A 25510-nucleotide genomic window follows, 5' to 3' on the forward strand; every position below is an offset into this window, starting at 1 on the left:
AAAAGAAAGAAAAAAGAAAAAAATCCAAAAGGAAAAAGTCAAGCGGAGACAATGAAGTTGACATAGTAAAAGTTGTCTGGAGAGGGGAGGGGGCTGCTGTAGCCTGAGTGGTCAGGAAGGGCCTCTCATAGGAGATGACCCAGAACAGGGGCCACAGGAGAAGATGTGGAAGCATGTGGAAACCTTAGGAGAGTCAGCTTCTCTTTAGTGTCACAGATGGGGAAACTGAGGGGACATGACTTGTTTGGGAAGTCAGTGGCAAAGCCAGGATAGGACTTTGGGTCTGAACTCCCCTGGCCAGTGCTCTTCCTACGCTGTGGACCCCTTTAGCTCTCACTGAATGTTCCTTTTGAGCACTTTCATGGACCTAGGACTATACGAAGGATGGGTCGCTCCATCAGGCTGGTCCCCAGGATTCCTGGAAATCCCCCAGTCTGTATGGTGCTGTGCCCAGAGCCACAAAAAAGCGTCACAGACCCAAACACCAGGGAGCCACACCCATTTTCTGTGCAGGAAAATGAAAACAGCTATGCCCAGGAACGTGGGTGTGGGGGTCCCTGAGGTGTTGCCGGCAACAGAGTTGAAGGAGAGGTCACTGAGACCAGGCTGAACCCTCATTTACCCACAGACAACTTTCTCAGCCCCCATTTTATTGGGCCCCCAGCCCCTGAAAGGGAACCCGGGGAGCCTTGCATCCAGGGATGGGGCGGGGTGGGGGTGGGGGTGGGGGTTGTTCCAGACCTTCAAAGAAGTCTCAGCCCTACAATGCAGCCACAGGAATGATATGGGACCAGATTCGCTTGCCCTTGCTCATTTCTGTTCTTTGTTGCTCTGCCACCCCCCGCTGGCTTTGATCTCAGTCCCTTGGAGCTTGGCCTGAGCTTTGAGGTCCCCCGCTGGGCTGCCCCAGGCTGTAACTCCAGTGCACAGGGACGCAGTCTCACAATATCACAGTCTGGATCTGGCCTCCTGCCTGCTGGGCTATGGATTCCCCCCACCTCCACCCCCCGCCCCCGCTGAGGGACACAGGGGGAGGTAACAAAGGAAAAAGGTGACTTTGGGCCAGACCGGGGAGAGGTTTGCAGGCCGAGGGCAGCTAGGCAGACACACTTTGATGGGCAAAGAGAGCCACACATCCTGGCCTTCTGAGTGGCGTGGAAGACCTGAGGGGGTGGTGGGAGGTCATGGTCAGGAATCCAGGCTCTGGGTGGGAAGACCTGTTCACATTCCAGCCTAAGCCATTTATTCCCTGTGCAGCCATTGCCAAGTTCTTGAACCACTGTGAGCCTCTGTTTGCTCATCTGTAAAAGAGGGGTGATAAGATGAGATACGTCGAAGGGTTGCTATGAGAATTACATGAAGAGATATATGTGAAAGTGCCTGGCTCGTTGTATTCACTCTAAACTGTAGTGTCATGGATGCTGAGGTCTCAGCTGACTTTGGGAGGAATCAGAGCCAGCTCTTTAGAAGCACAGCCTACAGTGGTTCTTGGAGCCTTTTCTCTGCCTTCTGCATGACGGGACTCTAACTCCCACTTTCTTGGACCCTCGTTCTCTTTTCTCTCTGGCTCATAGCCCGGGTTGGATTTAACGAATTTTGAGGGACAGCCATCCGCCCTTCTTTCATCGTCCTGCTCCGGCTGCTTCTGCTCCCAGCTGCCCAGTGGATCTTCCAGCCCTGTTCAAAGTCCTCGATGACTCCCTGTGACCACAGAGGAAATAGCAACCTCCTCAGCTTTTAATGTAAGACCCTTGGCAATCTGACCTTTCCTTAACTTTTCAGCCTTAGGTGGATCTGGGAAGCTTAAGCCTGAGTTCGAATCTGGGCTCCACTGTGAAAACCTCGGGAAATGTATATAACCTCAGTGCACTTTGGCTTCCTTATCTATAAAGTGGAATCAATTATCCCTGTCTTATCAACTAAATAAGGATATTTGAGGATCAGATGAGGGGGTATGGGTATGCTCTTTCCACCTGAAAAGCGACTTACTGTTTTGGGGCCACAATGGTTTCCTTTGCCTTGTCACCCTCAGTGACCACGGTCCAGATGGTCATCATTCAGAGCCCAGGGGAAACGCCAGGTCCTCTGTGAAGCTGTCGTCATTACTCTGCCTGAAATGCTCCTTCCTCTCAGGTTTCCTATATCACGTTGCTTACCCTGCTCTCAAACACCTGTGATGGCCTCGCCACACACATCTTCCCATATCCGCCTCATGTCCTTAGACTGTGAGCCCCTGGAGGGCAGGACGCTACTGAAAGCCACTCTGATTTTCCCACCCACAGCGCTTCCTTACCTAGTCCCCCGGCCCCGCCCACGATCGGTGCTTGGTTGAGTACTTGTTGAAAGGATGGGCGACAGTAGGAACGAATAAATGAATTCGGGTAGAGTGAGGTGCACTAAAGCTGAAGAGATGAGTCTGATCCCCTCCGGAGCCTGTTTTACGGCCCCAATTTTCACAAATAGACAGGATCCAGGGCGCTCACGCAGAAAGGGGTTAGGAGCAGCAATCTGATTGGAGGTTGGGGAGGGGCCGCTGTGTGCTGCAGAGGAACTCTCGCGTTACCTTCTCTGGGGACCAGGGTTAGGGGTGGGGCTGGGCACGCAACCCGAGCGGACGCGCGTTGAGTCTGTGCCTCCCTCGCTCCTCGCGGGGGCGTCGCCACCAGCGCTTTCCCGGCGTGGGGTCAGGGAAGAGTGGGGTTGCCTGGGAGCTGTGGAAGGGACTCCTGGCGACCTGAGTTATGTTCCTCGCACGGGAGCACCTGGTTTATTATCAGGGGCTGAAACACACGAGAGAACAAAGGGCCCTGGGGACATTTGTGACCCAGCTGCTCCCTCTCCGTATGGAGCCCCGGCATCATGATTCTCAGAGCCGCCCTCCTCGACTAACCCCCCCGCCCGCCCCCCTCCCCGACTGTTACATTCTGGGGCCACACATTCCTCCCGCGATGTCGAATCCTAAGTATTTTAATGCCTGATATCTATCTCCGTGTGGATTTTTGTTTTATCATGAGGCCACTGGAAAGTTTTTTGATATCTCTTTGAAACAGATGTCAGCAAAAGCTTCCAGCACAGATCAAGGGCAGGTTAGGGCCTTTGAGATGGGTCTGAATGTCCCTTTAACATCGTTCAATCTAATACCCAAATATACCTCGATCATTACCCTGTTTTTATAAGAAGCTCTGAACCATATGTTCGGGAACTAATTAAGCATACACATCAAGCCCCGGGATCAGGTGGAGCTCTGTTTAAATATCTTAACCTTTTATGATTATCTTAATTTAGAGAAAATTCAAAACACATTCAGAAGTCTTAGAAAATGAACTAACTAGGATTTTACTGGCCGGTTTCTTTTCTTGATGTTGGGATCATTTCTTTACAAGCCCAGCCTGGATTCCTGGGGAAATCCTCTGTGCTCACAACTTCCCGAGAAATGTAGACGTTTGCCAGGCTGGGAAGCTCAGAAGGGGCCACACCTGACTTCTATTCCCCACACCCGCAGCTTCTCCCAACCTGAGACCCCGCCATTCCCCCACCTCCCAGCCCAGATGTCTCCTGTTTGCCAGAAGGAAGGGGGAGAAAAAAGTGGACTCTGAATGTGGAAGTTTATCTTTTTTTTTAATAAAATAATGAAGTATGAAATGAGTTGATATGAAATATTCTTGCAACCCATGTTTTTTGCGGGGGGGGTTGGGGGGTGGGTGGAATTGAGTTCAGGGCAGGGGTTGCAGGTGGCTAATAGGCAGTGAGAACATGATGGCTGCCCTCCTTTTTGATTCCAGGTGGATTCTGGGGGTGGGGAGTGAGGGCTGGGGTGGTCAATGGCTCTGTCTTCGTTTTGACCTCAGGTATAGGGGATGCATGATTTATAAGGCTTATTTAAAATATATTTATATGCACTTCCCAAATCTGATTGACTTTAATGAAGTCTTACAGTTTTTTAGTTGCTCATGCAATACATTTTTATTGAGCACCTAATATAGGCCAGGTTCTGTTCTAGGCACTGTAGATTCAGTGAGCAAGAAAGACAGTCTTTACAAGGATATCAGCTGTCTCTGAACCAGGTGACCAGGTAGAATACAAGACCAGACTGGGCCTCAAAACCCCTCTTTCTTAGGATTATTAAACCTTTTTTTCTTTTTCTTTTTTCTTTCTTTTTTCTTTTCTTTTTTTTGTCCATGCCCACGCCATGCGGAAATTCCCAGGTCAGAGATCAAACCCACTCCATATCAGTGACCTGAGCCACAGCAGTGACAATGCCCAGTCCTTAATCACTAGGCCACCAGGGAACTCCTGGGATCAGTAAACCTTTAGAACAGTGTTTCCAGATAAAGGATTCCTTGATTGCTCTAAGTGTGTCCCAAATATTACATGGGACACATTTATGGAAAATAAGTATTTGTTGTTTATCTGAAATCCAAATTGAACTGGATATACTGTATTTTTGCTTGATAAATCTTGCGAGCCTACTTTAGAAAAAGGATGGAGGGTAGTGTCTCAATCTTGGATGTGAAATGCTGATTTTGGAGGAAGGCAAGCAGAAAACACCCTTGTACTAGGCCCCTTTACCCATGTTATTGCATTAAGACCGCACCACAACTCCATGAAGTAGTTTCTATTATCATCCTCCTTCTGCCTATGAGTAGACAGGAGCCCAGAGAGGTTAAGTGACTCACCCAAGGTCACCCAGCTGAACTTCTAGCCCAGATCTGCTGAAGTTTGAAAGCTGGACTCTTTTCAGGGCACCCCAATGCCAAGCTGATGGTTATCTTTGTAGAGTTCTCATTTTCCTGGCCTGCCCTGACTTCTCTCATCTTCTTCCTCTTTTATCCACAAACGTTCAAGGAGAGATGCACTCCCGTCAGATCAATGTCACTGCCATAATGAAAACCACCACCCAAGCCCATGAAGGATGAGATCTGTCGAACCCTAATGAGAATGGTTCCGATTATGCAAAAAGCAACCTCATGGTTATTCTAATGTTACAAGTAAATATAAAACATTTAGAAATACTTGGCTTGGGCTGTTTTTTTCAAGTACAGATGTCTGACTCCCTGCCAGTTTGTTATTAAAAATGCTACGGTGGTTTGGGTACAAAGATTGCTGTAAAAATAAAAGCTGATGCACTCCGAGCACTCGTTTTGACTTTGCGGGGCAAGCCAGCAACGGAGAGGCGGAGCAGATGGTGCCTCATGGTGGCTCGAACATTCATAGCTTGGTCACTTCCCGCCTCAAACCCTGCAGGAGCTTCCCATGGTACCTCAAATCCCAAAAGGGCTCCTGCCTTGCTCCAGCCCTATCTGCTCCCTGTCCCTCTCATTTCCTAGCTTCTTCCAGCTCACCCCACACTTGCACTTGCTGCATCCCCTGTTCTCCATGTTTCTCCCTCAGCCATTCCTCTAGCTGCCTTCTTCCCAGCCTCCCTCCTTCAGGCCTTCTCTGTCCATCTTCTCCGACGTGGTCGTCCTTTTCTTGCTTCCTGTCACTCTTTCATGTCGCTTAGCTTATTTCCTTTGTTTTCCTTATAACTTTGAAATGATCTCGATAACTTTCTGTCTGTCCCACCAGAAAGTAAACCCCATGAAGACAAGGGACCCTGTCTGTTCTGTTTACACGCTTCGTCCTCAGCACATGGAGCAATATTAAGACACGTAGTAGTTGCTCAATAAATGTGTGGTGAACAAAGTGATGGGTTTACCGAAACACCTCAAGTCTTGCACTGCATAGTCCCCTCTGGGTCCATGGGCCACAAGGAAAGGGGCAGCTTCTACAAATGTTAATCGACTCAGAGAAACCACTGAACTTGCAAGAATCCTAAATCTCTGTAAGCAATGGTTTTGAGGCCAGCAGGAATTTCCAGGATGGTGCTCCAAACGTCAGCAATGGAAAACACTTAAATTTGCCATAGCATTAGCCTACGTAGAGAAGAAGGTTAAAGAGACAAAAGGATGAGGGGGTTTAAATGCACCCACATAAACATGATCACCCTAATAATCTTCCTATTCCAGGCAGACGTGGTGATGTGACCAGAACAATTTTGGGGGTACAGAGGGGGAGCATTCCCTGGAGGCTTTTCTCCTTATGTTGGCACTCAAGGCATCTCACACACTAGCATCAATCTCCCTTCCCTGATTTCCTCTAATGCTTCTCTTTCTGCAGCCTGTGTTCAGCTGGTCCTCAATTGTTTGTCATGCCTCTGCTCCCTGCATGCTTTCCCACGCCTGCTCCCCGCCCCTTACTCTCACTGTGCCTTTGACCTAGAATGCCCTTCCCCCATCTGTGCAGATCCAAAGCCCACTCACTGGTCAGGGCCCGGCTCGAAGACCGTCTTCTCAATCTTTTTCTGCACTCACCCTTACCTGGCAATGACCTCTCCCTCCTCTGAGCTCCCTGGATTTTTTTTTTCTTTTCCTTATTGTATTCTACTTGATATCAAGCCTGACCTCAAGCATCTCAAGGGCAGGAGCTATGACTTTATGTGTCCGTCACTGCCCCTAGCACACACATTTTTGTGATGGACACACAGAGCCTCAAGTCATTAGCTCTGGGCAACAATGGGGCAGGGTCAGGAAGCTATGGCTGATCAGAGGCCATAACGTTACTTTCTTGTTTCCTAGGACATTAGGAAGAAGTGATGTGACTTACAGGATGGGCCATCGAAACCAGTGTCTGCAGGACCTTACGTATCCATTCGAAAGATCCAGAAGACAAACTAAACTTTTCCTTTTCCATTCAGATGTTTTCCTGCTGGGTGGCCAAAAAGTCTGAAACAACTGAATTCCTGGGCGCTCCACAAACCTCTCCCAGTCCCCAACTTTCACAAGTGTTTTATTCCCAAACTCTGTCCAGATGAAAGAAAGGCCAGTGCTAACACTGAACACACGAGTCCAGGAACCAGAGGTATGAGTAGAAACAAAGACTCTGGTTTTGCCAGGTAAATGTTGTCAAATATATGAACATACAAATATATTTATCTCCAGTGGGTTGTAAACAGAGCGTGCATCTCATACAATGTCCAAATTCACTTGCAAGAAGATGGTAACTGGTTTTGGAGCATCCCACGTGTCTGAAGCCAAGGATCCTCCCTTGCTGCGTGATTCAGGAGATTTGGAAATGTTCTGCAAGCAATGTGGTTTTAAAATGAAGCCCAGTACAAGCTTTTGATCTGTATGTGATAGTCCGTGTGCATGAGCAACTCTACTGTATCGACAGCCTCAATTTAAACACTCCTCACGTACAGAATCTGGATTTATTATTTTGCTTTGGGAAACACACGTCTTTTGACTTTTCTACATCTATGATCCCTGGAGAGGTGAGGTCAGAGTCCTGGGGTCTTTCTAAGGTCAGCACCCAAGTGTAGCCTTGGCAGCTTTAGGGCCATTGGCACATGTGCCATAAACAATCGCTGTTCCAGGGGGAACCAGTAAAAATCTTTCCCTGAACGCATCGTGGGTCACAACAGGAGGAAACACTCCATCACGGAAAAGTGACACTAATGTATTCTATTAGATTTGCTTATCATGTTAAAGAGCATATTAAAAGGAAATGTTTGGAAAAGAGATGCCATAACCGGGTCTGATGGATTGAGAATTCCTAATTTGGAAAAAATGTGCTAAGACAACATGATTGATGTGAGTGACCTACTTTATTTTATAAGAAAGTATGAGTTGCCTTGGGCTTATTGGTACACATATTTGGAAAAAGTTGGTTTTTTTCCACATTAAGTTTTTATTAACATTTTCAAAAGCGCAGAAACACCATAGAAGGCTATAAGTTGTGACTTGTCAATGCAGATGTGTGTGTAGTCACTCGCTGCCTTAGAAAAATTTATCCCCTTGCTGGAAGGGTTTCTGAATGAGGAGTTTCTTGCCAAGCAAATACCTGTTGGGGGAAAAGATGATACCTTTTTGACTGAGAGAAGATGACAAGAAGGGGGCGTTTTTGTTTAAAACACAAATGGATCTTCTCCACCGTGTAGAAAAAATACACGGCAGAAAACTTAGAATGATTTCCATTTCATGGTGCCTCCTGGCGACCTTCCCGCTGCACGGAGTGAACAGGATTGGGCTGAGTTAACCGTTTTATTTTGACTTTAGAAGCTGGAACCCCCAGGGGAGGCTCCCCATTGTCAAATGAAGCTACTTGGTCTGGAAGTTGGGAATTTGGGGGTTATCCCAGGAAACAGAAGGAACTGTGAAGGCTCCAAGGAGGGTTGGTGGCTGACAGAATACTACTATTAAAATAATGTTGCCAGTGAGGTTAAGAACTTAAGAAATGCCTGTTGTATAATGTTCGTTGAGGAAGGGGAGATGTGAAGCAGAAATATGTATTTAAAAGCAGAGGTGGGAGAATAAGTTTTCTGAAGGCAACTTGTCAGCTTCGTCGCAAAAGCCTTTTGCATCCAGAAAGTCCACTTCTAGAAATTTCTCCTAAAGAAAGAATCATAATATTCATAAATATTTTGGTAATGAGGTGTTTACTCTAGAATCACAATATTGCAAAATGGACTCAACTGTTCAAAGTGAGAGGATCGCTTAAATAAATTCATACATTTAATGCAGTCATTAAAATGCTAATGTAGAATAATAACATGGAAAAAAGGTTGGATAACATTTTATTAAGTAGGAAAGGTGGATTAGAAAACAATATTCATGTTATGATGCTGTCTGTGAGATTTGGTATACATTCTACTTAATTCATAGACATATATGTTTGTCTACTTCAGTAGATATATGCACAGTGTTATATATTATGATACTCTTTAAGTACCTATGTGTGTGTATATATATATATCATACTTTTTTGAAGGACATTCATCAAAATCTTAACAATGTCTATTTCAGAAGAATTGATTTTACAGGTAGTGTTCGCTTCTTTCCTTTTTTATGTTTTCATTTTCTGTAATAGGCTAATAAGTCAAGCAGTTATTAAATGGAAAATCCAAGAGACTCCACTGATTACTTAATAGAAAAAATAAGAGAGTTTGCAAGGATTCCCAGACACAAACTAGCTTTCTTATATAATAGTAATAAGTTGAAAATATAAAATGAAAATTATTCCATTCACCATAGCAAAAACAAAACAAAGCATAAATCGCCCACAAAACTGAAAATACAGTGACTTATTCATGCAAGAAATATCTAAGACCTGTTTAGAAGCAAATATTGAAGTATATCAAAGGAAATCTAAATAAACTAAATACTGTATTTCTGCTTGGGATGGCTAAACGTTGTGAAGATTTCAATTCTCCTCCAAGTTAGTTTATAATTTTCAGTTAAATTTCTGATTAAAAGAACAAATTGATTCGAACTTTTGTCTAGGAGATTGGATGGATACATGAGAATAAACAATTTTTGTAAAAAAATAAAAGAGGATGCTTGCTTTATTGGATTTTAAAAGATAATACAAAGTCAGAATAATAAGCATTATGACAAGGTTGTAGGAAGATCATATAGATAAATGAATAAAATAGAGTGTAAGATAGAATAAAATAGGCTAATAAAATAAAGTGTATATATGGGAATCTAGTATCTGATAAAGATTGTATTTCTTGTTAGTGGAGAAAGACTAAATATTTTTCCATAAACAATGCTGGAATAATTAGTTACCCATCTGGAGGAGGGAAAAATTGAGTTTTCACCTCATGCCACATTCACACACACAAAATACATTGCAATGTAATGAAGATGTATATACATTTTGAAAAATTATAAAAATAGGAAAAGAAACTAAAAAAATAAGAATTCCATAATCTTGAGACTGAGAAGGCCTTTCTTGAAAAGAGATACACCTCAGAATCCAGAAAGGAAAAAATTAAAAATTTCACCTGCACAATTATTTAAGTTTTGTGTGTGCAAAACACATACCATAAACAGAAGATAAATGAGGGGAAAATGTATGACAAACAGTAGATTGAGGGCTTTATTATATAAAGTGCTGTTTTAAATTAAGAAAAATACCAGGTCGGGGGGAGGGAAAGATTGGGGAGCTTGGGATGGCACGGGCACACTATGGTATACGGAATGCAGGGTAAATGGAGCCCTGCGTATAGCCCCTGAAAATCTCCTCAATATTCTGTGATAACCTATATGGGAATGGATATGTGCATATGTGTAACTGAATCACGCTGCTGTACAGCAGAAATGAACACAACACTGTAAGTCAACTCTACTTCAATAAAAATTTCTAAAAATTTTTTAAAAGATATGAAAAAATAGCATCATTCCAAGAGAAAAATTGGGCTGCCACCCAAGCAAGCTTTTTGCAAAAGAAATACAATAGCCACTAAACATAGAAAAAAGAAAAAAGATGCTCAGCCTCATGAACACTTAAGCAACTTAAAATTTGAACACAATTTCATTTTCACCCATCACTACCAAAATTCGAAAAAGCAATGATAAAATGCAACATATTGAGGAGGTAGAGAAATATTTTGATCCTGTAATCTCACTTCAGGGATTACCCTGTGGAAATAGTCACAAAATAGTCCAATGCTGGGATACTCTGCAGTTGGTTGAAGGAAGGCGGCAGACCTAGGCATGGATAGCAAGAAAGCCCAAGAGAGCGATGTATGTGTGATCCCAAATTCCATTTCAGAAGCGTGCATGGTTAGTTGAATATTGAGAAGAAACTTTACAGCAGACTATCAAGGATCGTAGGATGGGGGAGGCACTGTCACCAACTTTTTCCTCTTCTGCCACATTTACATGTCTTATGATCATGGGTCACCTTTAAAATAAAAAACAAATGCACATCTGTGATAACCTATGCGGGAAAAAAATCTGAAAAAGAATGGATGTATGTACATGTATACCTGAATCTCTTTGTTGTATAGCAGAAATTATCACAACATTGTAATCAACGATACTTCAATAAAACTTAAAAGAACAAACAAAAAATGATGCACACCTGCCAGCTGTGCCCAGTGAAGGGAGGGGATCGCCCAAGGTGGACAGCACGTGAGGACCAGAGGCGCTGGTTCTCCTGATGCCCCAGATCCTGCTGCCCCTAAACACTGCTTCTTCCTGCAGAGTAGTGCACAGACCCAGCTAGAGCCTCTCCCTTTGGAGAAGCCTGTCAGTGCCCTGAAAATTCCTCTTGACACCACCTGTAGGGCTTACAAGACATGGGTTTAATGGGTTTCAGGGTGAGGTCTGAACCCATAGTAGTGATGGAGCCTCTCCAGCCCCATCTCCTGGGGCTGCCCAGCCAGTGCCAGTGCCAGCTTGCCCGCTTGCCTCATAAGGAAAATCTGGGGAGGGAATCTTCGGGCTCTGGAAGGACCCCTCCAGCCGACGAGTGGTGAGCGGGCCCAGAGTTTCTTCTGCCACCCCAGTGACCGCTCCTGCACTCACTGCACTCGTAAACCTCGCACAGCTGCCTGGCAAAGGGTCTTCCTGATGGGGTGCAGGCCATACAGGGGAGATAGCAGGAAGATCACTGTTTCCAAGTGTGCCACACCGTGAGCTTGTATTTGAAAGTGCTTTATAATTGACTTTTCCACCTTTTGCCTCATTTGATCTCCAGCATCATCTCTTGAAGGAAGAAGAATTGGTGTGAATGTTGTTATTCCCATTTTACAGAAGAAACAACTGAGGCTCAGGAGGCTGAGGCATTGGCCTGTCCCACAGCGAGGAGGTCTGGAGAGGGAATGAGAGGTAGGGTCATCTTGGTGCTAATTCTCTGCTCCTGCTGCACTGCTGCTTCTCTTCTGGGAAAACTCCTACCTGCCCACAGCCCATGGAAGCTAGTTCCCTTTGCTTGAGAATGGCTGGAGGCACTGTGGAGCTGCATAGCCTAGGATGAATTCTGACCCCCTTGCCTCTGACTCAGTGTCTAGCATGCTAGTAGCCTTGGTGGCTAGACCGGATATAGGGGGCCCTGGAGAAGGGCACAGGTCTGAGGGTTTCTAAAGGAGGGTATGGTCCTGCCCAGGGGAGGCTTCTAAGCTCTGAAGCCCTGCTCAGTAAGCCCTATGTTTGGTTGATTCCCACCTGTGCTCCCACAATCCAGCAAGGTGCCTGGCATACAGCAGGTGCTCATTGTGAGTTTGCTGAATCGGTGGATTGGCTGTAAAGACCCAGGTCCCATTTCCAGCCCTCCTAGAGCTCATCTGACCTCAGGCTATCCTTGCCCCACCCGAGACTTTTTTTCCCTCCTGTAACATGGATGTGGGTGTCTCTGGGACCTGGAGCCAAGCAGAATGGCTAGGGGCTCTACTACCAGCTTTATTTCAGAGCAAGGAGACTAGAAGAACAGAGGTCAGTTTTATCCAAGAAATATAGAGCCGGGGACCACAGCAGTGGAGGAAGATCTCCATGCTTCTGTCCTGAGTCCATATTTCTAGCAGTTTCATCAGCTTCAACATCTGCAAGAATTTGACTCCACCATGATTCCTTAAGGCCAAGGACCTTGTTTTTCTGCTTCTCTGTCCCAGCACATGGCAGGTGCTTGGGAACAAATGTGGTCTTTTCTCATAACAACTTGCCACAATAGAAATTAGAAGTTTAAGATTGGAAATGAAGTTATAGGCCATACAGTCCAGCTTCTTCCATTAACCCAGCAGCAACAAAGGCCTGCTCAAGGTCACAGAGAGAGACACCCACACACAATGGAGAAAATTTGGCCGGGATGTCTGAGTTGGTTTTCAGAAATCAGCCAGAGCTAAGGCTAGCTCACTTGGCTTGGTTTGGGAACCAGGGGACCCAGTTGGGACCCACCCATCACATACCAGAACCCCTGCATTGGCTCCAGCTGAAACTCAATTATTCCTGGGAGAGGCATGATGCTCTCATAATGAAATCATATCTTTTGCAAAGATCCTTGAGGCTACTTAACTATGAAATAATTACATGTGCCTCAGAACTGGGAGATCAAGGGTTTCTATCCAACATCCCATGATGCTCTTAAAAAAAGGTTTCACTATAAACTGCAGGTGGGGTGGGGAGAGGCAAGAGTTCTGAGCCAGGACACCATGTTTTAATTCCACCCTTTATGTTTTGGCATCATTTCATCTTTCTGTATATATCTCTATAGATATATTAAAACAATATTAGAGGAGATTTAAAGAGTAACAATTATCATCCATAAACATATTGCTATAACTCAATTATACCCACATGCATGTGTCTCCTTGTTTAATTACACAGGCAGAAATGAACGCACTCTCTTTGTCAGAAATTACCACCGTAGTTGTGAAAGTGCCCTGTCTACACCCCACCTCCATCAGTTCACCTCTCCTTTCCTGAGGTAACACTACTGTCAACTGTGTATCTTTCCAGACTTTTTCTCCGAGTTTCCATCTAAGTATTCACACTTACCTATATGTTAGGATGTGAATAAAACATAAACAAGTAGGGTAAATTTGAAACTTTAACTGGATCATTTTATGCATTATTCTGGAACTAGCTTTCCTTTAACAGGTCTTAGAAATCTTTCCACGATACTCTATACAGATAGCTACTTCCATTTTTTTTAATACTGACACAGTTTTCTGTTGTAGCTAAGTATCAAAACTTAAAAAAAAACAACAAACCTTGTCTCCCAGCAAGGAATGCTTAGATTGTTGCCAATTTTTCAATATTCTGAACAGTGAATAGATAGTTTTTTAGCCTTAAGCTTTTGGCCTCCCTCATGTGGCTGATGAGTCTTTTTATTCGTGTCAGCAGAATGCCCTACTGAGAAATGTCAGCTCCATGAAGGCAGAGATTTGGTCTGTTTTCTTCACTATTATGTCCCCAGTGTCCAGAACTATGACTGCTCAGCCTAAGTGCACAATAAACATCTGTTGAATGAATAATTGACCAACCAGGGGAGGATGCAGCTGAAAACTATTTTCATGATGAATGCTCGTCTAACACCTCCAGTTTTACAAAGGTATTTTTTATTTCCTGATCATATTCTAGCCTCAGAACAATTGTGTGAGGTCAGCAGATCCTGCATTCTCATTACCCCCAACTTACTGATGAAAACACTATCAGGAGGGAAAAACACTGTCTGGGTACATTAAGTAACAGTTTTCTAGTTCTCCAAACTGTTCTTGAAGGCAAGGACCACAACTCAGTCAATATTTTAACCCTGTTAATTGCAAGTCACTTGCAAATTTCCTTATAAATGGCAAATGCACCATGCTGGTTGAATGAACAAATGATCCCCCAATACAATAAATATGTGATTTTAAGTGGTTCCAATCCACTCTGCTTTCAATCCACTCTGCTTTCAAGACAGCAACCAAGCTGTTCTAAGCCAACCTCACCATCTGGTGGCTGGTGTGGGGAATGGCTTTTTCTTTCTTCAGTGTTGGGGGTTATGCTTTTTCCTCTGTTGCTCCTGGCTAAATCTAGCTCCGACAATCCTTCTCCTAGGAGGAAGGCTTGGTAAGAAAAAGAAATTCCTTTTCTTTTTGGAATTGCAAGTCTTACCCACTTCTATGCCTCCACTAGGCTGGGCCAGTGTTCAAACCTGCCTCCCAGCACTTGCAGAGATCCTGTTGCACCACAGCAGAAACTCCTCCCTCCGAAAGCAAAACCAATAACCTACCCTAGTCAGGACTGTGAAGTCAAGTGGTAACGCTCTGAGGGCAGTGAAAAGGGAAGACACATTCTGAAGAAGAACCAGATTTGGGGCCAAAATGCCCCATAGCCTCTTAGAGTCTCTCTTAGGTCTTCCTCTATTTCCTTATCCCATCAATTCTGCCTGCTGCAAATTATGTTTTCTCTCACCAGCTAACAGTCACTTCTATTTTTCTGTTTTGTTGAAATTATGTTTAAATTAAATTTGTTTAATTATGACAACCTCCATGAAAACATCTATAAGACCTTATGGCACTTATTTATTTACAAGGTAGTCTTTCTCCGCTAGATAAGGAGCTTCTTGAGGGAAGACATGATGCGAGTTTTTATTTTTGAATCTCAAATGTCAACATACTGCCTGGCAGATAGCAGGTATGCTTTTGGAAAAGGAATTTTGCTTTCTTCTCATTTTTTTACATGGCACACAACCACTATAACGCAATGTACTTATGTTCTTACCAAGCCTAAAATTACATAGCTTATGAGTAGGCATTTAATAGATTTTTGGGGAGGAGACACTTGGAACCTTGACCATCATTTATAACATTGTTTCTAGGAGGTTCAAACATCCCGAGTCCTAGAGAGTGATTAAGAAAGAAACTTCTTAGACGCCAAGGGACCCCTCCCTCCTGCCTCTATCAGGAAATGCAAACATGGAGTAATAGCATCAAAGAAGAGAAAGTCTGGTAAATGGTGGGCCCCAGCAGGATCTTAAGATTGTATTTCCTTTTAAAGAATCCAGCCGTCTTGGATTTAGAGAGGCTGGTGCATTGGGGCAGAAGTGGGGTGGGGGAGCAAGCCTGGTATTCTCTTCTGTCAGGTTGCAGGTGTTGTGTGTGGCTTGTTTTAGCTCCGCATCTCATGCTTTTTATTTATTTATTTATTTATTTAGTCTTTTTAGGGCTGTACCCGTGGCATATAGAGGTTCCCTGGCTAGGGGTCTAATTGGAACTGTAGCCGATGGCCTATACCACAGTCACAGCAACGCCAGATCCGAGCCATGTCTGCGACCTATACACCACAGCTCACGGCAACGCCAGATCCTCAACCCACTGAGTGAGGCCAGGGATCGAACCTGCAACCTCATGGTTCCTAGTCAGATTCGTTTCCGCTGCACCAGGACGAGAACTCCCATCTCATGCTTTTTAAAATGTTGCTTCTTTCCCACCTGCCCAGTTAGCCGGTCTTTTGCTATAGTATTTGTCCAGAATTCTTTCCTTTTCTTCTTTAATGAGGTATAACATTTTATAGTAAAATATACAGGTCTTAAGTTCAATGAGTTTTGGCATTTTTATGGATCTGTGTTAACCATGGCCTGAATCAAGATATAGAACATTTCTAGGACGCCAGAAAGTTCCCCTGTGCCCTTTTCCAGTGAACCCTCTCCCAAAGAATTAATATCTAGTTATGAACTTTATGTAAACAGAATCGCATAGTATATTTCTTTATTTTATTTCCTAGAACACATATTGTAAGCATGCACTTTTCAAAGTGTCAAAAATTAACATCCCCAAATATTTGACAGTGGTGACCTCTGGCCAGGGGGAATTTAAGTGATTGTTACTTTCTTCTTTATACATTCTAGTCTATCTAGTCTAGTATAGAAATATACATACAATGTTATGATAATGAGAACAAATAAAGCTTTTTCATAAGATGGGGGCTTCTGCAGAGTGAACAAGCAAGGTTCAGAATGAGTGTGGGGATGGACCCCTGGCTGTCTGAAGGCTGAGAACACCCCCCCCCTACCCCCGGCCAGCTTCTTGCTGGTGGTGTGGGACTTGCTTCATCATCTCAAGGTTAGAGACCCTTCAAGTCCTTTCCTATCTAGAGTCTCAGTTATCCCTTTGGATATGGAATTATTTGCTCAAAGAATTCTTCTAAGCTCACATTCTCCCCCTTAGATCTTAGCAAAGAGAAAGCATCTTCCAGACAAGTGCTAAAAACACTATTAAAGTCATAAAAACTATACACACACCATTTCAAACCCTCAATCCCACATTTGAGTGATAGTGATGCACGTAAAGCAAATGGAAATAGAGTCAAATACGCAAATGATAATAGAGCAAAGATAATAGAGCAAAAATGGATAAAATCTGTACATGATGGTCTCTGGGTAACTTTTGAATAGAGATAAGGGGAGCTCCTTGTTTTGTTTCTTTAAGTCCTACAATACAGATTGGTAGGTACATGGAGAAAGAATGAGTGTAAGAGAGGTGTAAATGAAGAGAAAGTTTTGAATCCTGAAATAACATTTGCAGAAACACTTAAAACAAAGAGAAAACAACCTAGCAATTTCACAACAGAATGCAAGGCTCTGTTGGTTAAATGGTCCCATATGTGGTATCTGCAGAGCTGTGAGGCTTGGAATGGGCTGGCCCAGGCCCGTGCCAGGGCTCTGTGCAAACTGGCTGGGCAGTGATCAATAGTTCCCCTGCACCGAGCCCGTTGCTGCCTCTCTAGATGGGAGCAGTAAGGGCAGAATCCCCCTGAAGGCTGGTGCGAGAGGTGACTACAGTGAGGTGTGAGCAAGCTCTCTGTAAACCATGTATATCACCCACATGCCAGCTGCTCATTTTCTTCCAGACCTGGAATAAATGCTCCGGAGAGATTGTGGGATCCAGGCTCTGTATCCTCTGGTCGTAGACTTTTGTGGGGACTCCAGGGCAAAGTGTTAACTCTTTTCTTACCCTGTGGGATTTCTTTGCTGGGGAAAGGGGGGCATTTTTGATGGGAAATAGGAGGTGTGTGTGGGGGGAATGTTGAAGTCAAATTAGCTTGCACTGGATTCCAGACCTTTTCATTTACTAGCTGTGTGTGTGGCCTTGGGTGAATCCCTTCACATCTGGAGCCCCAGTTTTCTCATCTGGAAAGTGAGAAGAGATGCACCTCAGTGGATCACTTGGAGGAATGGATGTAATGGATCCTCATAAAAGGTGCTTAGCACAGTATCCTCAACAGGTGCCAGGAATGGCAGAAATGGTCTCTTTCATGCAAGATGCTCCACTGGCAAATGAGCAATAGAAAAGACCCTCTCTTGTTCCCAGTACACCTGAGCAGCTGCTCTTAAACCAGGATAGTGGGAGCTCAGAGCAAGGGGCAGAAATATGGAACTCTGATGCTTCCACAATTACAAAAAGTTTTCCACCACCCTGGGCAGGGGCAAGATGGATCACCTGGATGGCGAAAATACTACAGATGGGCCAGATGTGAGCCCATCTGGGGGAGACCCACATCCACATGGTTGGCACTGTGATCCACCCTTCATCTGGAAGCCTTGGCATCCAGTGCTTGTTCAGACACCTCCCCTAGCAGCCAGGCGCTGAGACTGCAGCCCTTGGGGAAGGGGGAGGGGTCGGTTGTTTTATTTTTAGCAATGTGAGGATGGTTTCTCACTTTCCGGTCCCTGGCTCATCTTAGCACATACCCCGAGCCCAGTCAGGGACAGAGCACAAGGCTTTAAACCACACGCCTCCGACGCTGGGGGGATGGGACCAGATCAGAGGAGAACGCCGCCCGCCCGCCGGGACTCGCTGAATCCGGGGTTTTGTCTGAAGTGGGAAGCCCCGTCTCTGGGTCAGATTTGAGCCACGTTGCATCGTTTTGTTTTACATGTTGTTCGCCAGGTAGCCATTTGGAGGCTTCGCTTTTAAGAAAAAAACAACCCACCGCGTCCTGCATCCTGGCGGTCTCTGACCCCTCTCGCCCTTTCCCTAAGTCTTCCTCGCCCCTCACCCGTTTCCTCCTCCTTGGCCCCCCAACTTCTCTTCCCCACTCCCAGGCCTCGGAAGTAGACTCTTCGTGTTCATTCATCAGGCTGTAAAGTTGGGGCATTCCTCATTTTCGAGGTTTAGTTGGCCGGCCGGCCGTACCTGACTTTTGTCTTTTTCTCTCCCTCCCTAAAGTGGGTCTCCGGTGCGGGGCGATAACCTGCGGACCTCGGAGATCCGGATTTTGTTCCGCCCGGCCCTTGCCCTCCTGCAGGAGTTCCCGGCTGCCTGCTTTCCTCGGCTGGCTCTTAATCAATATTAGAAGCGGACCGTAGTTGGGACCACCTGATCTGCAAGCGGTCCAAGCCACGGATAGTTTTTCCTAGCGCGGGGTCGGAGGACGGCTGCAGGCTGGAGCAGGAACGCCCTTGACCCCGGAGCACTGTGCGCTCCCGCATCGGGCGCTGAGGCCGGAACCGTCAGCCCAGCGTCTGGAACCCAGAAGCTGGGGTGAAAGGCCTCCGCTGCTCTCCCAGACGCCTCAGCTGAGCATATGCTGCGCTTCCCAAATTCATTTTTAATTCATGACATCAGGGTAGGGACCATCGGAGCCTCTAAACAGCCTCTCTCAAAAACCAAAACAACCACCACAACGCAATCGAGGAGAGGAGGCGGCCGCCGGGTCCAAAACCTTGTCTCCTCTGTCCCCAGGGAATGAGCATTTGGAAAACCACTTTCCAGAGAGGACCTGTTGTCCCTTATGGCAGAGTTACCCGACTCCCCTCGTCCTGCCTTTCTGGAGCTGAAATTGGATCCCAGGGTATTTGTTATAAAGACATAGCTGGTGTCAAAGTGGTTTCGATTAGAATTTTTCTTTTAAATAACATAACATTAAAACGAACAAATATATACTTGCAGGGAGATTAGACTCCTCCAAATACTTTTACACACATACACAAAACAAATACATTTAAATGTGCACATATATCAGACCTATCTCCACATACGATATAATACATAAAAAGATGTTAAATAACTAATAGAATATTGGAAATAGAAGTTAAATATATACTAAATAGTACCTAATATGATGAAACAATATAATTAATATTCTATGTTAAATTATATATAATACAAATGGACCATATATATTATAGATCACATATGTTAAAAGGAAACGTCCTCTTGTGAAATATCCAGGGCGCTAGAGCTTGGGATCGCTTAGCCCCAGCGCAGCGTAGACAGCCTAAGCGGAAGGAGGGAGGCGCACAACGGTGGCCCAGATTCGTCCCTTGCCCCATCCTAGCTCCTCACATGCCTGAGTGTCTTGGAAATAAATGCAAAGATTCTAAATTGGAGTAATAGAGTTAAGGGAGCTCCTCGTACAGAGGTCAGACTCCATTAAGGGGGAGACACAAATTTCGGAAAGGAGACGGGGAGCGCATCCATTCCCACCGTTCACTGCAAGCCCTGAACCTTCGGCGTTTGGTCCCGCGAGTGTAAACCTAGGTGTCTTTCTCAGACACCTAAGACAGCTTTAAGTGTCATTTTTCCAATGCGGCCCTTTAGAGGCAATTTGGAAATTGAAATGAATCTTCATATGCAAGATTTGGACGTTCCGGAGGCCCTTTAAAGTTTTGGTTAGAAAGGCGGTTAGAAACCTTCGGATGGGCTATAAGGCGGCGATTCAGGGCAGAGGAAAAAGCATAGACAGAAATTCGATATTAACCGCGCCCTCGCAGGTAATGCAGCCTAAAGATAATCGCTGCGCATGTTTACTTTTCTGCTACCGCGGAATAGAAACACTTCGACAGCAAAGTTATCCTAAGGAATCACATGGCTTAAAAAGGGGAAAATATCTCGACTGCCCAAGTGGGCTTACTGGCGTACTAGAACAACGTGCATAGAAACTCGTTTTTCCGCAGAATTAGCCAGAAGCGGAACCTCAAAATCAATTGTCTGGAAGATGGGGGAGGGGTGTTTTAAACGAGGGCAGGTTTCGATGAGAACGCCCAGTGCCGCTTCTGAGAGCTACCCAAGACCCTCTCCCCACCCTGGGTTCCCGGATCGGAGGCCCCAGCGCACGCCGCGGGGAGCGCCTGGCTGCCGGGCCCTGCGCGGCCCAGGGGCGCGCTGCCGCGCCAGCAGCTTTTATTTGCAGTCTCTTTAACTCTCCGTTTCTGGTTTTCTTTCCTTCGAGCGCCCTGCCGCGGAGTGTTAGACAAGCCCTGGCGTCTGTGGGCTCTCACCTCAGAGTCAATATTATCTCAGATGGGCACAATAGACTGGAATGAAAAGCTAATATTGAACCAATGAGGTCCCTGCCCGCGCCGCCGCGATGCCACCCTTTGTTGCGCAGCTCAGGGCGAGCCGCTGGCGGCCGGGCTAAGCGGAGGGCGACTGCAGTCACGCCTCTCCTCCAGCCGCCGGGGGCTCCACGGGGTCGCGGGGGAAGCGGGGCACATGGGGTGTACCTACGCCCAGGATCGGCTGTACTCTCCACCCACGTGGAGAGGACGCAAATAGGGGAGCGGGTCTGGTGTGTCCAACCTCTGGGTGCTTGTGTGTGTGTGTGTGTGTGTGTGTGTGTGTGTGTGTGTGTAGGGTAGTTCTGCTGCGGCCCCAAACTAGAAGGCTCCTTTCCGATCGTCCTAGAGGAAGTAACCGATAATTACGGATCGCCAGGGCCGAGAATCGGGCGAGGGGGCTCTACTCAGGAGGAGGGGGCGGTCAGACCCTCTCTTTGGGTCCCTTCGGAGGCTCCCAGCCCAGGGCCACTCTTCTGTCCCCCAGCCTCTTCCCCGAAGGCTGAGAGGAGCCAGGAAGGCGGAGGTCGCTGGGCCAGGGCTTTCGGGGAGCCTTGCTGGCTTCCAGGGGTCTCCGGCCGGCTGCGCTCAGGGATACCAGACCGCCGGCGCAGGGCCCATCTGTGGGCGTCCCCGGAGGTTTCAGGGATGCTTTGAAGAACAACTCGAGTGCGTGCGGAGCGCACGGAGTCTCGGCCGAGGCCGCCCAGAGCTGCCCCCCAGCTCTTCCGCTTCCCGGTCGCAGGAAGGCCGCCACCGCCCCTCTCTAGTCCTAAAGCTGGGGCTTGAGTCTGCGGGAGGCGACCCGGGAATAGGCAAGAGGGCGTGGGGCGAGGCCCGGGGCTGGAAAAAAGTGGCCTGGAGGACAATGGTGGCCAAGTGGGTTCGAGGCAAGTATGAGGCCACCTGGACAAGCTTCGCCATGTGCGAGGGTTTGGGGGCCCCCCGCCCCCGGCCCCCCGGCCGCCTTCAAGGGCTCTTCGTTGCCTTTTCTCATTGGCTTGAACGCAGGTGCCCGGCAACGCGGGAGGTGGCGGGAGCTGCGGATGGAGGCAGAGCTGTCAGGGATCCTCTAGGAGTGACTTCTCTGAGCCTCGATTTTCTCATCTGGAAAATGGGTATCATGACTTCTTCCTCACGAGATTACGAGGTTCACTGAGATCGAGTTGAGCAAACATGCCTTTAGAAGCTAAAATTTGACCCTGGGAGAGGAACTGTTCTCCTAAGCCTTTCCAGCATCCTCCAGCAGGTTTCAGCGAGAGCTTCTGCTTCCAAGAGAAAAAGCCCCCAGTTTCTCTCTTTCCTCAATTGGCCACGATCTCCTTTCTAAGGCTATCCCCAACTCCCAGAGTATGAGAGAGAGAGGTTTCTGAGAGAGGGGCTGGTGGATGCCATGCTTCAAAAGCAGCACCTACACTGGAGAGTGGATTGCTGTTGATGACCGCAGGGTGCTTCTTATAGAACTGGACACCAAGTTACAAAGTCTGTGACCCGTGACTAGGGCTGAGCCTGGAACAGAAAGATGCCAGAGAAGGCGGCAGAAAAGTTGGCACATGCTTTCCCCCCATGCTGGTCCTATCCGTAGGCAGAGAGCCCCTGGCAACTGTCCGTGACCTTGTGGACCAATGAAGCCAAAGCTTTTGGGACAGTTGCAGGCGGCGGCGGGCGGGGGGGGGGCGAAGTCGGGGGGGTGACAACCCCACCCACCCACCAGCAGAGAGAGTCCAGGAGAGACAGAGCTGTCTCCTCCCCTGCCAGGCAGTCGCCTGCCCAAGAGCATCCATATTCCCTAATTCCTGCGTCCCTATGTCCCTCAGTCCGCCCCTGGCCTTTCCTTGCTTGGCTTTTAAGACTTTCATTTGAAGGCAGCCAAGGGAGAAAGAAACGGGCACCTCCTCTGATGGGTTTCCTTGCTTTCAATAATGAACCGGGACAGTTTGTGTGTTGAGAGATTGACGAGTTTCAACGTGGTAAACTCGATGGTCAGGTCTGCCTGTGGCTTCACGCGTCAGTGCGGAGTTCCTGGCTCTGAAATGGTGGCTCTCAAAACAGAAGGACTTCGGAGACCTAGACATTCGTCGGCTCCCGCTAATGTCCAGAGAAGGATGGCGCCTGTTTCCTGCAGCCGGGCGGGGCATCAGAGTCCTGGACCGGGGTCCCGGAACCTCCTGCGAGGGCTCAATCCCCCGGTGGATGCTTTGAACAGTTACGCACTGGTTTCTAAAGAACCCCGCGCGGACTCTCCGCATCACCTCACTGGAGGAATCAACTTGCGTCGGGACATATACGGGTCCGCGCGCTGCAAGAGGAAGGGGCTGGTCATCCGGCCAGGTCGCAGCCGTCCAGTCTGGCTGGTGATCCACTACTAGTTCAGCAATAACCACCAGGAACCCTGTCTTTGGAGGTCCTCGGCCAGCCACGAGGGGGCGTGAAGTTAGCAGAGCTGCACCCGAGACCCCAGGTCCTCAGACTCCACCCCAGGCGAGGCCAGCGCAGGCCATCACGGGCCCATTCTCTGAGCCACCGTGGTCACGCCACGGAGTTTGGGACCACAGGCACGAAGTTGTGGCTACATTTTCTTCATATCGCCCCAGCACAGGCGACCACGGCCTCCTCGTCTTTTTAAGAGCAGAACCCGTCCCCTCTCCCTTGCACCCTTCGGAAGGAAGTCCAACTCCTCGTGGAGCTGAAATTCTAGCCTGGGTGGTGAACTCCGTCCGAGGCGAGAGCTGGAGCTGATGGATGCAGGAGGGGAGCATTTCCAAGTCGTCCTCTCCCCTCTGTGGCCGGTGAGCCTCCTTTGCCTTCCTCTCCTGGCTCAGTCTGCGGTCCCTGCAAGGTCTTCGCAGTGGAGCGCAACCAGCACTCCCGGGGCGCACGCGGCTCAGTGGCTCCGCAGGGATGCTGCCCGCGCCCGGCCCTCGCCACTAGGCGCCGCTGCGCACACGCAGATACCCGCCGCGTGCCGCCGAGCCTGCCCGGCAAGCGGCCTCTAGGGAGGACACCAGAAAGAGATTTGCCATAATAATTTTAAAAAATGTTTTTAGGATATTAATTTTTCTTTTTGTTTTACCACCGCCGTCCTACGCATTTGAAGAGGCCGAATAACTGGGAATCACAGTGAGTTGGAGCAATTCTTAACCGGATCTTCCCATCCCGCGACACCTTCCGCATGCCTTGGGCCCCGGGAAAGGGCTCACCCTCCACTGATATCCGTGCTTCCCGCGCTGCCTGGCGGGGCGCACAGTGCAGCCTCAGGGTACTCACTCATCTGAATTTAGCTGAGCTCACTTCTTAGGCTGGACGTACAAGGCTATAGTCTGACATAAGCTGATATTTGATGAATGGCCAAGGATGAGTTCACTCCTCTCAAGCAACTGTTAAGATGCTGATATTTCCTTTTCAGAAATGAGGAAACCAAGGCTCAAGATAGGGAAGGTCACACAGGTAGAGACACCAGGCAGGACCTGGCCGCCTCTCTTGAGTTGTATGAAGCTAAGCTAGGCATCCACCCCAGTTACCGCACAGGCCTAGCAGGAGCGGGGCAAGGGAGCAGCACTGCTGTTTGTTCTTCCAAAGGTAGGGGGCCTGCTGGGAAACTCAGAGCGGATGGTATCAAGATCAGGAAAGATCTCTGCCCTCTGCCATCTCCCACTAGCCAGGAATCCAAGCCTCTTTCACCCCTAGCTTCCCTCTGGGCTTTGGGGTGTGTATGTGTGTGTGTGTGTGAAAGAGAGCATGGCAGGAGTGCGAGCATTATTATGTTTGTACAACTTTATTGTTCAGTCTTGAAGCTCAGCAGCAATCTCTGGAGGTGGGTAGGTAACGCTAATAACAACAAGATCAAGGACAGGAGCTAACTTTTATTATAGCTCATTCCTTATAGGCTAGACATGGTTTAAGCAGTTTGCTTAGCTTATCTTCTTGAACAACCCCAAGGGCCAAAATACTATTATGTATCTCAATTTCACAGAAGAGATAACAGGCAACAAGAGAGGTTAGGTAAATGCCCAGCCAGGCCTGACTCTTTTGGAGAGACAGGGAAGCAGGTTTATTAAGGTATAACATAAATACAGTTAAATGCACCCTTTGTAGTGTACAACTCTATGAGCTTTAAAAAGACATTCAGATGTGGTATGACCACGATGACCAGGAAGTAGAAGGGTTCTATCAGTCCCTCAACCAGCCGGGCCTCCTACCCTCCACTGGCCTCTCAGGCAGCACTGGCTGTGATTTTACAGATGACAAAATAGAGGTCAGCAGAGCTTGTGGGGTTGGGGTTGCCCCGGATCGCTCAGTCAGTCTGTGACAGATATGAGACTCGAACTTTCATCAGGTGTATGTGAGTCCAGCTGCCTGCAGGGTGTAGTTTCCTGAAGCTCCAGAGCACAGTCGTTGGGGTGCAGGGGTCAGGAGACTCTTGCTCTAAGAGGGAGCCTCAGAAATCCCCCCACTTCCCACCGCTCACACCGGTACTTAACTGAATACCCACCCTCCCAGGGCCACCAAGGAACAAAGAGGGCCAGCGTTCTGCAAGGCTGAAGAAGCCACCTGTAAAGGGAAGGTGGCCGCTGGTTCCCAGGAGGGGAGTCTAGAGGCAGCTCAGGGTCTGAGTCCAGGCTGAAGTGCCCAGTGCCCTGGCGTGCCTCCACCCTCCCAGCCAGGTTAATGAGTTACTTTCCTAGTTAATTCTCTCGCACATCAACGGGCAGTGCGAACCTTCCCCTCCTCGGTCCAGGTGCATGAATTAGCAGAGCTCCCAGGGCTTCCGAATTTGGTCCCTGACTCACTGGAAACACACTTCTTCCTCGTGGGGGCCCAAGAGAGGCCTGCGGCCAGCAGCACATAGGGACAGAGGAACTGGCACATTTTACTCCAGCCAGGAAGGTGGTCAAAAGACTCTCTCACTCTCACTCACCTGCTG

At 47.5% G+C, this 25510-nt stretch overlaps 1 long non-coding RNA gene across 3 annotated transcripts in view; it reads right to left on the bottom strand.

Annotated features, from left to right (window-relative positions):
* The window catches only part of LOC102164998, a 27949-nt gene continuing 2439 nt past the window's right edge, over positions 1-25510 (bottom strand). Inside the window, exons 2-4 of one of the 3 annotated variants that reach the window (XR_001301217.2) lie at positions 10909-11639; positions 2294-8429; positions 1-1701 (exon numbers count right to left, since the gene is read on the bottom strand). This is a non-coding gene — a long non-coding RNA (uncharacterized LOC102164998). Of the gene's footprint in view, positions 1702-1989; positions 8430-10908; positions 11640-25510 lie in introns of all 3 variants that reach the window. The other 2 variants (XR_002338715.1, XR_002338716.1) reach the window with 2 other exon arrangements.

The sequence above is a fragment of the Sus scrofa genome, chromosome 14 (genome assembly GCF_000003025.6).
Source record: "Sus scrofa isolate TJ Tabasco breed Duroc chromosome 14, Sscrofa11.1, whole genome shotgun sequence".
Taxonomy (NCBI): Eukaryota; Metazoa; Chordata; class Mammalia; order Artiodactyla; family Suidae; genus Sus; species Sus scrofa.